Genomic DNA, 14,445 nt, shown 5'->3' with positions numbered 1-14,445 from the left:
TGAGAGAGAGAACAGTTAGCTTTTGTTTTGCAGAAGGGCTAGCAAGGGGAAGGAGGAAAGAGGGAGAAAAGTAGAAATGGACTGTGGGAAGTGATGGTTTTTAAATGGTAGGACAAAAATAAGTAGGAGGCAATTGGGCTTGTCAAATGTTATTTTTCTAATGACTTCCCTGCAATTTAGTTTCTCTTTTGATTGTGTTTGCAGCCTCTCAGATTTTTCTTTCAGAAGTATTTTCTGATTTGCCACTCATAAAGTTTTATCTTGGTTAGGTGACTAAGTGCTTCCCAATCACCGTTCAATTTGTAATCATATCTGATTGCATATTTTAACCCTAAATGAATACATTTCATTGTGAAAGGCAACCAAGAACTTTATGGAAACTTTTCTTGATTTTATTTTAAATTGGGGTTGAAGAGCTGCATGCAAATATCTTTTCCTTACTTTTTTCATTATTATAAATAAGGAGAAGTAAAGAAAGAGGAAGACTCTGAGCAGAAAGTAAGAAAAAAGTCTAGCAAATTTCCAATGTGTTGTTAATATGTCGATTTTAACTTCAGTGAAATATTATATCCTTTCTAAAGAATCTATGGTACATAATCCAAGGGATCTGGTAGACATAGAGCAATGTTTTGTCACACATACTCCTACTGCTGTGTATGGGCTCCATATACTGGAATACAGAGATTTTCCAGTAGGATGTGGATGTGCCTTACAAATCTCTCTGCATAAAAGACAGATGGTATCAGTGACATCTTAGTGCTGTCTCCTGCTTCAAAATAGACTTGCAGTCAATTAATTCAGACTAGGAGTGAATTCAATTTAATTGTTGGATTTTTTTAAGTTATTTTTTAAGTATTTTTAACTTTCACAACTTTTTAATTTGTTAATATTTGACAGAATGAATCCTGACCCATGACTGGGGTTCCTAGCCATTGGGGTAGTATGATGAATTAGATCAAATCAAAAACTTGTGTTTAGCATTCCACATAATTAGCCTTTTGGAACAGAAGTAAAAATACATAGCAATATTTCCCAAAACTCTGAAAGAATTAGGAGGGAGACAGATTGTATTTTCAGGCAGATATTCCTGATTTCAGCATAATCTTCTCACATGATGTTGAACACGAAGTACAGTTTCTCTGTGCATGAATTCCCTACTGCTAAAATGATGCAAATAATATTTTCCATCTTACAGAACTATTGTGAAGAAAGTTCTATTAATGTTTTCCCTTAGGTATTAATGTGATGGATACTATAGAAATTACTACGGGAAAACAAAAACAATCTGTTAGCTTTAGTTGGATTTTGGGAAAAAAAAAGTATATTTTAAGTAAGAAATTACAGAACAAATTCCCTTACAGCAGTCAGCTGAATTTATTTCACTTTTGATCCATTTGTAGAGTGACTTATGTAGGAAGAAATCTGAGAGAAGTTAAAGTTGCTAATGTGGAGCCTGCATGAAGTTGCTAAAAAGGAAAGCTATGTAGGAAGAGCCTATAATTTTCATTCCTATCTTTGGACTTGGATTAATGCCCAGAATAGTGACAAATACAACGTCACTAGGAAAGACTAAGAATCATCTCCATTGGTAATAACAACTAACCAGAGCAAAAGATAACTATAAAATTATAACAAAGTATTTGCTAACAAAAGCAATATTTTTCTTTTTTTTTCTATCTTCAGTACAGATAACTGGAAAGAGAGACTTTTTAACACTCAAAGTAGTAATTCCAATGAAGGGTGAAAGGAAATGTTGATAACAGTGCATCCACGTGCACTATTTAACCATATGCATGGTTATAGAATTATAGAATCATTAAGGTTGGAAAAGACCTTCAAGATCATCTGGTCCAACCATCACCCTCCTGCAGTGTCACCCACTAAACCATGTCCCTAAGCATAAGGTCCAACCTTCCTTGAACACCACCAGGGATGGTGATGCCACCCTGGGCAACCCATTATTTCTAGTGTATGTATCTATATTCAGTAGACATATTCAGCTGAAGGCATTATAAAATATCTCCCTTTCAAGTCCAAAACCATACTTTCTGTAGGTGAATTATTAAGAGAAGCACATTTTTGAAGAGGTTGGCATATAAGATGCATGATTTACCCGAGAACATCTTTTTGATAGAAGTGGATGCAGCATATAGTATGATAGTTGTATTTGTCCCCTCTCTATCATTCAATCTTCTTTGTGTAAAAAAATAAAAATAAAAAATTGCATACACTCTGGCTTAAACATTCAGTACTTTCCTGCATGTTTTAGTCCAATACTACCATGATTTCCCTTCAGAAGCCTGTGACTTTACCCTCTCATTCTCAAGAAACTCTGCCTTACCTGCTCCCACATTTCTGCCTTCCTACCTCTGAAAGAACTGTCAACTTACACTGTCAGGTACAAATTTGGTGAAAAATACTCATTTTTCCATATCAAGGTAAAAGGAAATGTGACTATACCACATAAGCAACAGGCTACCTCATAGTGGAACAGAAAAACTCCTTGTGCTAAGTTGATGGTATGCTTGGATAAAGTTGGTAATGGACTTTTTCTGACTGTCTTTATAGCCTGATGGAACAGTAGTAGTCCCAGTAGTTCTTACCTCTTTTATTCAAAATTTGAATAATTCTTTCTCTCTGTTTTGGGGTTAAACTATTTGTAATAGTAAGATGTGGTGGCTGTGACTGTCTTTTGGAAGGCTTTAAGAAAGTGAGGTTCTGGTGAAAGACTGACAAAAGGTGGGCCCAATGGTGGGAAATGGTCATATTTTGTAATGAGTGTAAGTGATTTTTTAAAGGCTTTTTGAACACCATTGTATATATGGAAAAGGGAAGCAGGTCATACCAGCTAGCTCTGTGCATGGAACAAGGTGTTTCTATAGTACTGTATGAAGAAAAGCTTCCCATGTATGTTGTGATATTGGTTGTCTTAAGGTGTTTTGGTGTATTTCGGGGGGGGGCGGGATTTTTGTGTGTGTGTGTTTGCTTATAGCACTTCTGAAGCATGGTCAGTCTAAAAGGAATGTAAAACTGTAAGCACTTCACTGCTAATACTGGCCAAAAAAAAGGGGGGGGGGTGGAATCCAGAAAGAAGATAAGGGGTTTGAACAGCATACGTATTTTCTTTGTTGAATGGATAATTTGCTTATAATGATCCTAGCTTTAACTACCAATGTCACTTTAATATTCTCTGACCTGATGACTTTCTGCACTTCTGAAAACAGTTACCTGTGCTAGGAAAGGGATAAATGATAAATGATAGAGGATGGAGGGTGTAGCCAGGTTGGGTCTATACTGAAAGACCAGTTGTCTTGACTGAATCCGGTTCATGCTTAGTATAACAAATGGCAGTCTTCTAACAACCATTGGTTAATTTTGTGAAAGTATGCTAATACGAACACATATATAAAGTTAGATACATTATCTTTTCAAGTAGTTGCATATCCTGCACCTGACTTTTTTTTTATAGTAATACAAAATTTCATACTGACTAATAAATCAATTTAATTTGCTATAAAGGTTTTCACAATCTTCTATTTGGGGTGCTCCCTAATGTGAGCATGGAGAGAGATTTGAGCAAAATATTGTAAATACAAAAACTTTAACATAGAAAGTAGCATTTACGTTTAAGGAATAGTGTGTATTATGTGATAAAGTATTTTAGACAATTCACTTATTTGCCACGATTTTACAGATAAGGATGTGGTATTATTTAAGGAAAAACCATATATGTATGTATACATATACTTCAGGAATCATCTGCATATTAATATCAGTGCTTTATAGGTACCTGGCTTATACTAACTGGCAGAAAGATCTACTTCTGGGCTGAACAACTGTGGTAACTCAAACTAGTGATATTGCTGGGGATGTAAAGAAATATTTTAAATATTAAGTGGTATGAAATACCTTGTTGAAGCTTCTTGTTGATACACATTATTTAACAACAACAATAACAAGAGTCTGTTTGCAAGCAGAAGTAGGAACATGATGATACAGCTGAGCAAAATACAGTTCTCTATATTATGTGTGGTTGCCAAGGATATAAACCTATCAGTGATATTTCATTTTAGGAGTTCAGAGACTGAATAATAGCTCTGTGACTAACTATTAATGATATGGAGTGGAAAAAGAAACACTGTTGGGTAACAGAAGGTAGAATCATTTTACTATATGCAGTGATGAACATTACCTTGCACAAACAGTACAGTCTTGAAGTACGGTGGGTGGAGGTGCAGCTGGGTAGGAGGCAGAAAAGGGGACTGAGAGAATATGATTTATGTGTGAGAAACACAATCTTGGAAATAAATTTTAACATTAGAAGTTTAACACTAGAGATGCTGGAGGCTGGACTTCGAGTTTTCAGACACTCCCTGCTTTCAGTTTTGGATTAATGGCATTGTTAGTGCCACAGCAACTGTTTGTGACATTGCAGAAAGGACTGCAGCTAGAGTTTCCATTGTTAGATATCCATGTGGATTGCTACCGTTGTAGTTTTATCTACTGAATATGATCTTCCATCAATTTCTTCCTTTTTTTCTGTACTACTTATTTTCACTACTTTGCATAACATATTCAAATAAGTGTGCAATTTGTATAACTGAAAATTAGTTAAATGACCTCGGACAGACTTTCCAAATGTTTATTTCTTGACAGAGCAGTAGAGATATTATTATACATGTTTTTAAATATTTTGAGATACTGGTATTACCTTAAAAATGATTATAAGATTGCAAATGTCTGCATGGTCCAGGTAACATCCTGCAGGTTTCTAGTAGTTTGCCAGATTTGGTTCAAAAGTACACTAATGTGGACACAATCATCTTAGGCAGGATAAGCGTAGATCTGCTTAAACTAAGAAACACACGTTGCTGTGAAGAAGTTGCATACCTTGATTCCTGTTACAGCCAAGAGGTGGGACTACATGAGTTACGGTAGAGTTACATTAATTTCCATTAAAAAAAAATAAAAAATCTAAATACTTATTTTTCATGATTATCCAATAGCAATTATTATTGAACCATAATATGGTGTTAAAAGCCACCTTGACTTCTTTGTTTCCTGTCAGTTTTATATGCTAAATTAGTATTTAGTCATCCTGATGTACAGCAGCTGTTCAGCAGAGAACAGTTGCAGTTCTTCTAAATCTAGCTTTCTTGTTGCATCCTGCAGCAGCAGCAAATTAAGACCAAGGAATTCTTTCCCGTGCATGCAGCTGCTATGTCACTCCCCTTCCATTGTGCATCTCCATATGGAAGAAAACGCATACTATTGGAAAAATTAGTCTTGAGCTACTGCATTGAGCTACTGGCTCACAAGAGTGCAGTGTAGGGGCAGGTGAAAGGATGTCGCAGTCAAGAATTAAAACATAACTGATACAGTAAGTCTAATTTTAGGCATAAGAGTCTTGACAGTTTCTTCACAAATAATAAACAGATTTTAAAATGATCTCAGTTGGCATTATACATGAGAAATGTTCTTTTCAGTGTTATTTTTACCTGTCTTCAATACATTTGTATTTTGTTTTTATATTTGTATGATCTTTAGTGTAAATTCTTTCCTTTTTTCTTCACAAATATTTCAGTCACAATTTCCATCAATATTTTGCATCTTATTTGGGTGTTTTAATACATTCCACAGCGTTACCTTTTTAATTGATGTTTAATAACATAAACAAGAAGAAATTACTGAAGATGAACATAATCTACAAAGCAAATGTCTAACATGATACATTTTAAAAAACACTTTCTTGAGGACTTTGCTTTGAATAGCTGTTTCTGACAATTTTATTTCATTTAAAATGACGGCAGCTTTTGTACATACAGCATTTTAGAGGTGTTAAGTCATTTAATGAAGTACTGCAACACATCTACTACATACAGAGCTATAAATACTCTGAGTGGGTAGGGAAGAACACCCAGCTAGATACATGTGCAAAATGCATGCTTCAGTATTGATCAAATCACTTAACAGCTATAAATAGCAAACAGACAAGGAATTGATTTATACAATATGTGTCTGGTTATTAGGTAACCTTCGCTCCAAAGGTGTAGCTCACTTGCTACTTTTATTCATACTCAGATTGCATATATTGGACTCAACTAAATGAAATTATCCATTCTTTGAACTAGATGAAGCCAAAGAGAGACCTGTTGAGCAGTTCATCCTTGGTATCAGAACTCTGCTCAGTACTGATGAAGCTGACCTGGCATAATCCATTTGCTGAGTTTCGTCCTTGCTGAGCTGCCTGACAACACTCAAGGCATGGAAGATTTAAAAGAAATCTTTTTACAAGGATGTTTTCTGGCTTGTTACTTTTCTCCCTCACATCCCCAACCCGAAGGGCCGATGAATGGTGTTGGCAACTATTGCTTTTTTTTTTTTTCTAAATGAGCTTACATTTTAATCTATTTGGTTTAAAGAGCCTTTGATGGTGTTGAAACTCCAGTGACATAGGCCTTGATGAGAACCTAGACTTATGTGCAGAAAATCTTACTACCAGAAATCTGGTCTACATATCACTGACTTCAAGAATTTCTCTTGATAATGGTCTTAAAGTAAAAGGCATTAGTGACTACACATGAACTAAATGAATGAAAATGTGGGATTATGAATAGTAAGATTCTTTGGTCTCATGGCAAGGGTTCTGTATAGTCCAAATCAACAAGCATGTTTGCCACATGCTTTGCTGCCAGTTCTGTGGAAAAAGTGGTTCAAGACCAAATTTAACAGCACCTTTGTTTTCAGAAGGAGCACCTTCTCTCTGCTTCCAGATTTGTATATCTTTATGGAGACCTAGTTCTGTCAAAAATGAAGTGGTGATAAAATGTATATAGAATTGTTAATAGTAAAAAGATAACAGTCTAAAAACATCCTTAGAAATTAGTGTCACATATTGAGGACACAGCGACTTAAACATGTCTTTAGATGGTCAGTTTTAAACACCTGTGTTTTTAGGCTTTGTAGTACTCAAACTTTCTCTCTGTTTTGCTGCAGAAGTTTCTTTTGGTTGCAGATGGCCAAATACAAAAGCTATAACTCAAGTTATTTAATCGATGATGTATGTGTTAATATTTATGGAATTTGTTGAATAAAGAAAAGTTAAAAATTACATATTTGAGGCAAAAAAGACGAAGTTCTTAATTGGTGGAGAATAATGTTATAGCAGAAAGTCCACTTGGAGGCAAATCACTAGGGGCATACCTCATGGGTCAATGCTGCAGCCAGTATTATTCAGCCTCTTCATTAATGTATTGGATGATGGGACAGTGCAGGAAATTTACAGATAATATGGCAATGGAAGGAGTGACTAATACACCATGTGGTTGTGCTGCAATTCGGAGGGACCTGGACAGGCTGGAGGATTGGGTAGAGAGGAATCTCATGATTTTCAACAAAGGACAATGCCAAGTCCTGCCAGCACATGCTGGGGGCCAACCAGGTGGAAAGTATCTCTGCAGAGAAGGCTGTTGGGGTCCTAGTGGCCAACAAGTTTATCCTGAGCCAACAATGCAACCTCACAGCAAAGAAGGCCAACAGCATCCTGGACTGCATTAAGAGTACTGCCAGCAGGTCAAGGCAGTTGATCCTCTTTATACTCAGCATTGGTGAGGTGATATCTGGAGTGCCACGTCTACTGTGGGTTCCTTAGTATGAGAAAGGTATGGACTTAGTGGGGTGAGTCCAGAGAAGGGCCACAAAGGTGATGAAGGGCCTGAAGCATGAGGAGAGACTGAGAAAACAGACTGTTTAGCTTGGAGAAAAGGAGGCTCAGGGGAGACCTTTCATGCCCAAAGAAGGGCAACACAGGGAGCTGGGATTATTTAGCTTGGAGAAAGGAAGGCTCAGGGGAGACCTTATTGTACTGACAATTACCTTTAAGGAGGTTGTAGTGAGGTGGGGATTGGGCTCTTCTCCTACGCACCAATTGTTAAGAGGAGGGGAAATAGCCTCAAGTTGTGCCAGGGGAGATTTAGGTTGGATATGAGGGGAAATTTCTCTATTGAAAGGGTTGTGTGGCATTGGAACAGGCTGTTCAGAGAAGTGGTTGAGTTGCCATTCCTGGAGGTCTTCAAGAAATGTGCAGATGCAGAACATAATAGCATGTTTTAGTACTAGATTAAAGGTTGGACTAGATGATTTTAAAGGTCTTCTCCAGCCTGAATGATTCTATGATTCCAGGGGGGATCTTAGTAATGTGTATAAATTACTGATGGGAGAGAATGAAGAGGGAGACAGGCTGTTGTCAGTAGTGCCCACTGACAGGACAGGAGGCCGTGGACACAAACACTTGAAATTCCATCTGAACAAAAGAAAATCCTGTTTTACTGTGAGGGTGTTCAAACACTGGCAGAGGTTGGCCAGAGAGGTTGTGGAATCTCCATTTGTGTAGCCAGTGAGAAGCTGTCTGCAGCCAGCTCTAGGTGACTCTACTTGATCAGGGAGTTGGACTAGGTGATCTCAAGAAGATGCTTCCAGCCTAAATGGTTCTGTGATTCTGCAATTCTATTTCTCTTAGCTTCAGAGAACTCAGTGGGAAAAAATAATCCAGTGACTGTACAGGTACGTAAATATGAGGCAATTCTGTGTAATGAGATTGAAACGTGAAAAAAAGCTGCAATGGAATCCATTACTAAGTTAACTTATTTCCTTTGCAGTGGTTATGTCTCAGGTTTCACCATTAAATTACTGAATTGTGCTTAGATCAGTGGATTCTGATATTTTTGCCCACCATGACTGTACTGCTCCATACGGATCTGTGAAATTTTGCAGTTTCAGCTTTCATGGGTCCAGTCTGTCAGCAGTTGCTGAGACGTGTTCATCTGGCACTGAGATGTGACTGTAAAAAGAGAGAACAACCCAGTAAAATGTTCCCCCAACACAATTTTCACCTAATACAAATTTGGATGGAAACATTTACAGACAATCAGAAATACTTAATGCATTGAGAAACTCAAAACTAAGAACTGTAGAGTTGTAATGGCTATAACAGACATCTAACGTGGTTTCTTTGCTTTCAGACCTATAGAACTTAGGACTTTTTTTTTTTTTTTCCAGATTTTAAAGGTCTTCTCTGATGGAGATAGGTTTAACAACTTAATAAATAAATATATATATATACTGAAAACTTGCTTATTCATCAGCACCAATGCAGTGAGATAAGATATTCTGGTATATGAAAAAAAAAATAATATCTAAAACCTGATTTTATCATTATATTTATTAAAAGTGCTTTTATTCTTTTTGTTAGGTCTTTCTGCCTGGTTGTAAGCATGTATAAAGTGTCAGTTTTCTGCTATAGTAGACAGAAATTTTCTGCGCTTTTAATCTATTGCCAGTGGTGCAGCTACTGGCAGTAGATAATGTTTTAAGCATTTGCATCACTGAGCACATTTTACAATCACTTTAAGCTATCCTACCATGCATTCGAAGGAAACATTAGATCTCTTTGACCACAAATTGAATTTACTTGCAGGGCTCCATTTTATAAAACATAAAAAGATGCTTGATTTCTGCCAAATTCAGTTTTGTGTTTTAAAGTCGTCTTTTCTTAAGACAAACTGAAAGACATTTTTGTTTTCCTGTTTTTTTTTTTTTGCTTTGTTTTTAAAAAAAGAGGTGAAATATGAGAGTTGAGTGGGGGACAAAGATGAAGATGGCAGAGAGGAGGTTGGGGAATTGTTTTTTAAGTAAAAACCAGGACATGCGGGTCTAGAAACTGACTTAGTTTATGCAAGTATCTGAAAACAACAATTTATAGTGCAATGGAGTGTCCGTCTGTGCAGACAAAAAGAAGGTCCTGTGTATATCAAGTTTGCTGCATAGCTTGGTGTAGCCTAGCCTTTAGTCTAGTGGGATTACCATTCTTGTCAATTGTAGGTTCTAAATTTGTCAGAAGTGATTAACAAGACTTCCAGAGACTAAGAATTTAGCAGATTGCAGAACAGTAAGTTCAGGTACATATTTATGATGAATGTGGAATTGCACTGTTTTCAAATCTTTGAATCGAACAATTATGTGCTCTTAGTAAGATTTAACTCACCTAGTTTACCCTTCAATAATAATTGTGTCCCATTTCAGTACCGTTAATGCTGAAATGTGTAGTGTATGAATCCTTCTCTTTCACCAAAAATAGTCTGTGTTCAGAAATGCCTAAGATAGAACTTAAACCTAGAAGTGGGTGTGAATTAAAATGTCCATGTAGATACAGAATCTGAGAGAGCAGAAGGGTGTCAGGGTTTCATGTATGAAAAATGGGAAATGGACAGAGTAGGGGCTTGACAGTTATAGAAGTCTTGTAGGGAAGGCATTTTTTAAGCTAAGTCATTTTTGACTTGTTGACTGTAATTTCAAAGTTTGCTTTTCTTTTGCAAGATAATTTCATCTACTGCAATCCTTTTTATTTATTTTTTATTTTATTTCAATTATTCAAACAAAGTCTTTTCTACTGTCCCATTAGATGCTGCATCATGAATAGCGAACTTCTGGAAGGCCCGTTGAGAAGTACCATGAAGTTTCTTCTGCCATTAAAACTGACAAGTTACAAATATACTGTGAAAGACAGAATTTAAGGATATGTGGAAGTGATGCAGCTCATGATGTGCTTCAGAAAAGTAAGTTATTTTGTCTTTACTTTTTTAGAGGCTATCACTTAAAAAATTTTCTTAGATATATATATATATTTTTAAGTTTGTGCAAGAAGTACTTGCTCAAGTCTAAGAAATAGAGAAAAAAAAAATGTTAGCCTAGAGAGGAAGAAATGGCATCAATTGTTCTGTGAATTCCTGGAAAATGCTAAAATTTAGGCAGTGATTTTCTGTCTTGTATCTGGATGCTGCAGAATTCTTTGCTGTTTTAACTTTTTTAACTGACAGATTTTTCAGACAAATCTGTACACAAAATGGTGCTTATTGTTTATGATATCATTTTTTAAAGTATTGTTTTGATCATTTTTCTGGTTTTGTATGTAAAGGGATGGGCCTTGCTGCCATTTCAGTTAGTTATGAACCAGAGCGTGCTTGCGTGCTTCCTGTGGATGCTGATTATATATATGTGTGTGTACGTATATAAAATCGTCATATGTTGGTCATGTGTTCATGTAAATAAAATGGAGGGAAAAGGTACTTAACCTGGGCAAAGGTAAGTCTTGACTGATGAGCAGTCAGAAAATTTCAGGAAGTGACTATTAGCCATCCTAGTACTGAGTTAATTTAAATACATTGGGTGTCTAGGGAACCTATTTACAGTGAGTAAGTGTTCTTTCAGGAAACGCTGATATGAGTGTAGCTTTTTGTTCTATTTGTTGCACTAAAATAACCAACTACAGAGTTAAGGGCATACCAGGACAACACAAATTTTAAGAACTTTTCAACGTCTAATTAAATTCATTTCTTTCATTGTTAGTTCAAATATTTTTATGTAAAAAATAAATCATATGAACAATACAAAAACATGTGAATCTTTAGAATCATTCACAATTCAGATGTTTGTTGTTTCCTAATCCTAAGGCATTCTATAACACCAAGTCAGAATTTTCACGTATTTTCCAGGTAATGCTGAAACATCCTTCAAAATTTCTTTGTAAATTTTTTTCCATTTCAGGACAGAACTTTATTTATTCCAACTCTTTCATGATGACAAAGGAGAATATACTTGCAATAAGGCTATAATACTATTTAAGCACATTTAGGAGATTTACACAGATCTTGCAAAGCTTGAATCTTTTTATTAATTTTTTTCATTGGTCCATTTTCCAATACACCAAATTTACGACAGTCTGGGTCTAACTCAGCTGAGTGTGACTCAGGGGGATACATTGACAAATGTATTACCTTATGTGTATGTCTAAAGTAGTTTTCAAGGGAACTTTTAATAAAAAATACTATTTTCTGCTGAATGAAAAACAATAACTGATAAGAGCCCTGAACAGATAAATGAGTCTTCTGTTCAAGACTTCTCTTTTTTGGGAGCTGAAGAGGTAACTTTTAGCTATATACTCCATCTGTTTTTTTAGTTGATACCTTTTTTGGTAATGTTCTACAAATTATAAAAAGCAAATACTATTTATAAATCTGAAACATCCTTTTATTTTGAATAATTCCTGTTCTAAAGACTTCCAAAAGGGATCACCTTCCTTTTAAAAGTTCCCCATCTGTTTAGTAGTTTATGGATTATTGTCCAGAAAACTGGGTGAAAGAGGCACAATTTCAACATCATTCCTACCAGTAAAAAAAAACTGCTGATAGGAATTCCAGTAAAAAAAACTGCTGATAGGAATTATTTCTGTTCTCTGTTATCATTATCTGAATGGATTTTTTTCTTTTCTTTTAGAAACTTCAGAAGCTAGTAGATGATTTAAATCATTGATAGTAAATAGGAGAAGGGTATTTGAGATGTCACAATTGAATTGTTTCTTTTGCAACTTCAGGTTCTTGAGCTGGGAAAGTCTGTTCAGAGTATCATTTAAAGGCGCAAGAATTGTTTGTTCAATGTTGGTACAATAATAAGAATTATTTGTATAGTCCTTTTCCTTATTCATATGCTATAAATAAAATATTGGGTGATCTGGATTCCAGTGAAAGGTGGAATATTTTATTTCTGATTAGTTTTTTTTTTTTCTTTTATCATATTGATTACAGGTACCATCCAAATTCAAAATAGTAGAATTTTTCCTAGTTCCAATGTACTTTGAAGTTATTCAGCAAACATGTTAACGCGAATGAGTACACTGGAGGTAGGAGAATGTGGCCAAACAGTTATTCAGCCTTAGATATACTTAGTGTTTATTTTTACATGCAAATTTTCCAGTTTAGCATTTTTAAAGAAGCACAGCACATCAACATTAAAGATAAAAATAGTGTGAGCTGTTTCTGAGAGATCAGCAGCACAAAAGCATTGGACAGAACTCAAAGAAAAAAATATGGCAGTCTGAGGTTGAGGGCAAAGAAGGGAGAATACAGAGCTAAATATTCTCTTGACTTTTACCTTTACATGTCCTGATAATTTAGAAATTATACAATTGTGGTGCAAAAGCTACTGTTTTTTTTTCTTGAATATTAAAATGTAAATATATTTTAGTGAGATTTGGTAAACAGTGAATAATAAAAAGCTTGCATGTTTGTGTGTCATGTAATGTAGTCTAGCAGCGCTGGACGTTTATGGGTATATGTCTTAGAATGGTTAGTGATTGCTTTCCCCCTCCCTCAGATCAGTAGTGGTCCATTTTTTTTTCTGCTAACTCTGTATATAAGCCTGTTCTTCTCCCTCTGTTTATGTCTTGTAGGACTTGTTAGGTTCCAGTCCTGTAGGAAGATTTACCTATACAACACCATATATAATAAAGTTTTCTGGGTGTTGTGCTGTTGATCAGCCTCAAGATTAAGTTGTTTAAAATTTATGGAGCTACCTAGTGTCATTAAAATTTGTAACATGTCTGCTTTGTAGCTAGGTAGAACTTTTGGATCTGAGCCCTTACTTTCCTGAAGTTTAAGCCAGTTGTTTGCTTTGTAAAGGCGTGTTCCCATTTGGAGATTGACTTTATAGTTCTGTATTTTATTGAATTTAACTGCTTGTCATTTAAGTTACAAAAAGAGGTTTGGCTTAATTTTTTGATGGAACGGTATCTTCTTAACCTCCTCTTAAGTATCTTTTTTCTGTATCTTAAAATTATCTGTCCAAAATCTTTTGTTTTTCATAATAAATAACATAAGAATATGAAATTTTAAATTTATCATATGACTTGTGATTTTCTTCCTCATGACCTATTTCTTTGTTAAACTGAGCTTTGCAATGTAGATTTTTTTAATATATGTGCTTAACTTTTATACCATGAAAATGAAATTACTAGCAGAGTTGACTCCACGTGGTGTTTGTAGACTACAGCAGGTGAACACTCACTTTCTGCTAAAGTTTCAAGCTCCAATGTAAAGAGAATAGGGAGAAATAAAAGGATCGTGTCAACAATCTGTCAGCTAACCCAGTGAACAGAGATGGAAATGTCAGCAGCTTATTTGCCAAGAGGGATGAATCACTTGTCTCCCTGTCTGGGGAGAATCAGGATGGAGTGAACTGGCTTGCCAGACCATCTGCCCAGCGGTGATGTCCGAGAAGGGGAGCAGTCTGCTGGCTGGTAGGCTATTGGCTGCTCACCTGGGGTCTTTGCTCAGTTGGCACCATAAGCAAGTGAACTGCACAACAGAATGAGGGAAGAAAGATTAAATCCAAACATAAGTCATACCAAGGCAGAATTCTTTCATAACAAAATGCATGTGACTTAAAGAAATACCTTTTAAGTTACAATGGTGAAAAGGATACCGGAATCAGGCAGCTTGAATTCCTTTGTGTGTAATCTTAAGATCATGAGAGTACAGTTAAACTAATTGAGAGGAAGTTGGCATGTTTTCTGTATTTTCTCATGCTTATTTCATATTTCTCAAAGTATTTTTG

Source organism: Cygnus atratus, chromosome 6 (genome assembly GCF_013377495.2).
Source record: "Cygnus atratus isolate AKBS03 ecotype Queensland, Australia chromosome 6, CAtr_DNAZoo_HiC_assembly, whole genome shotgun sequence".
In the NCBI taxonomy this organism is placed as follows: Eukaryota; Metazoa; Chordata; class Aves; order Anseriformes; family Anatidae; genus Cygnus; species Cygnus atratus.
Note: the sequence above shows the minus strand (reverse complement) of the source record.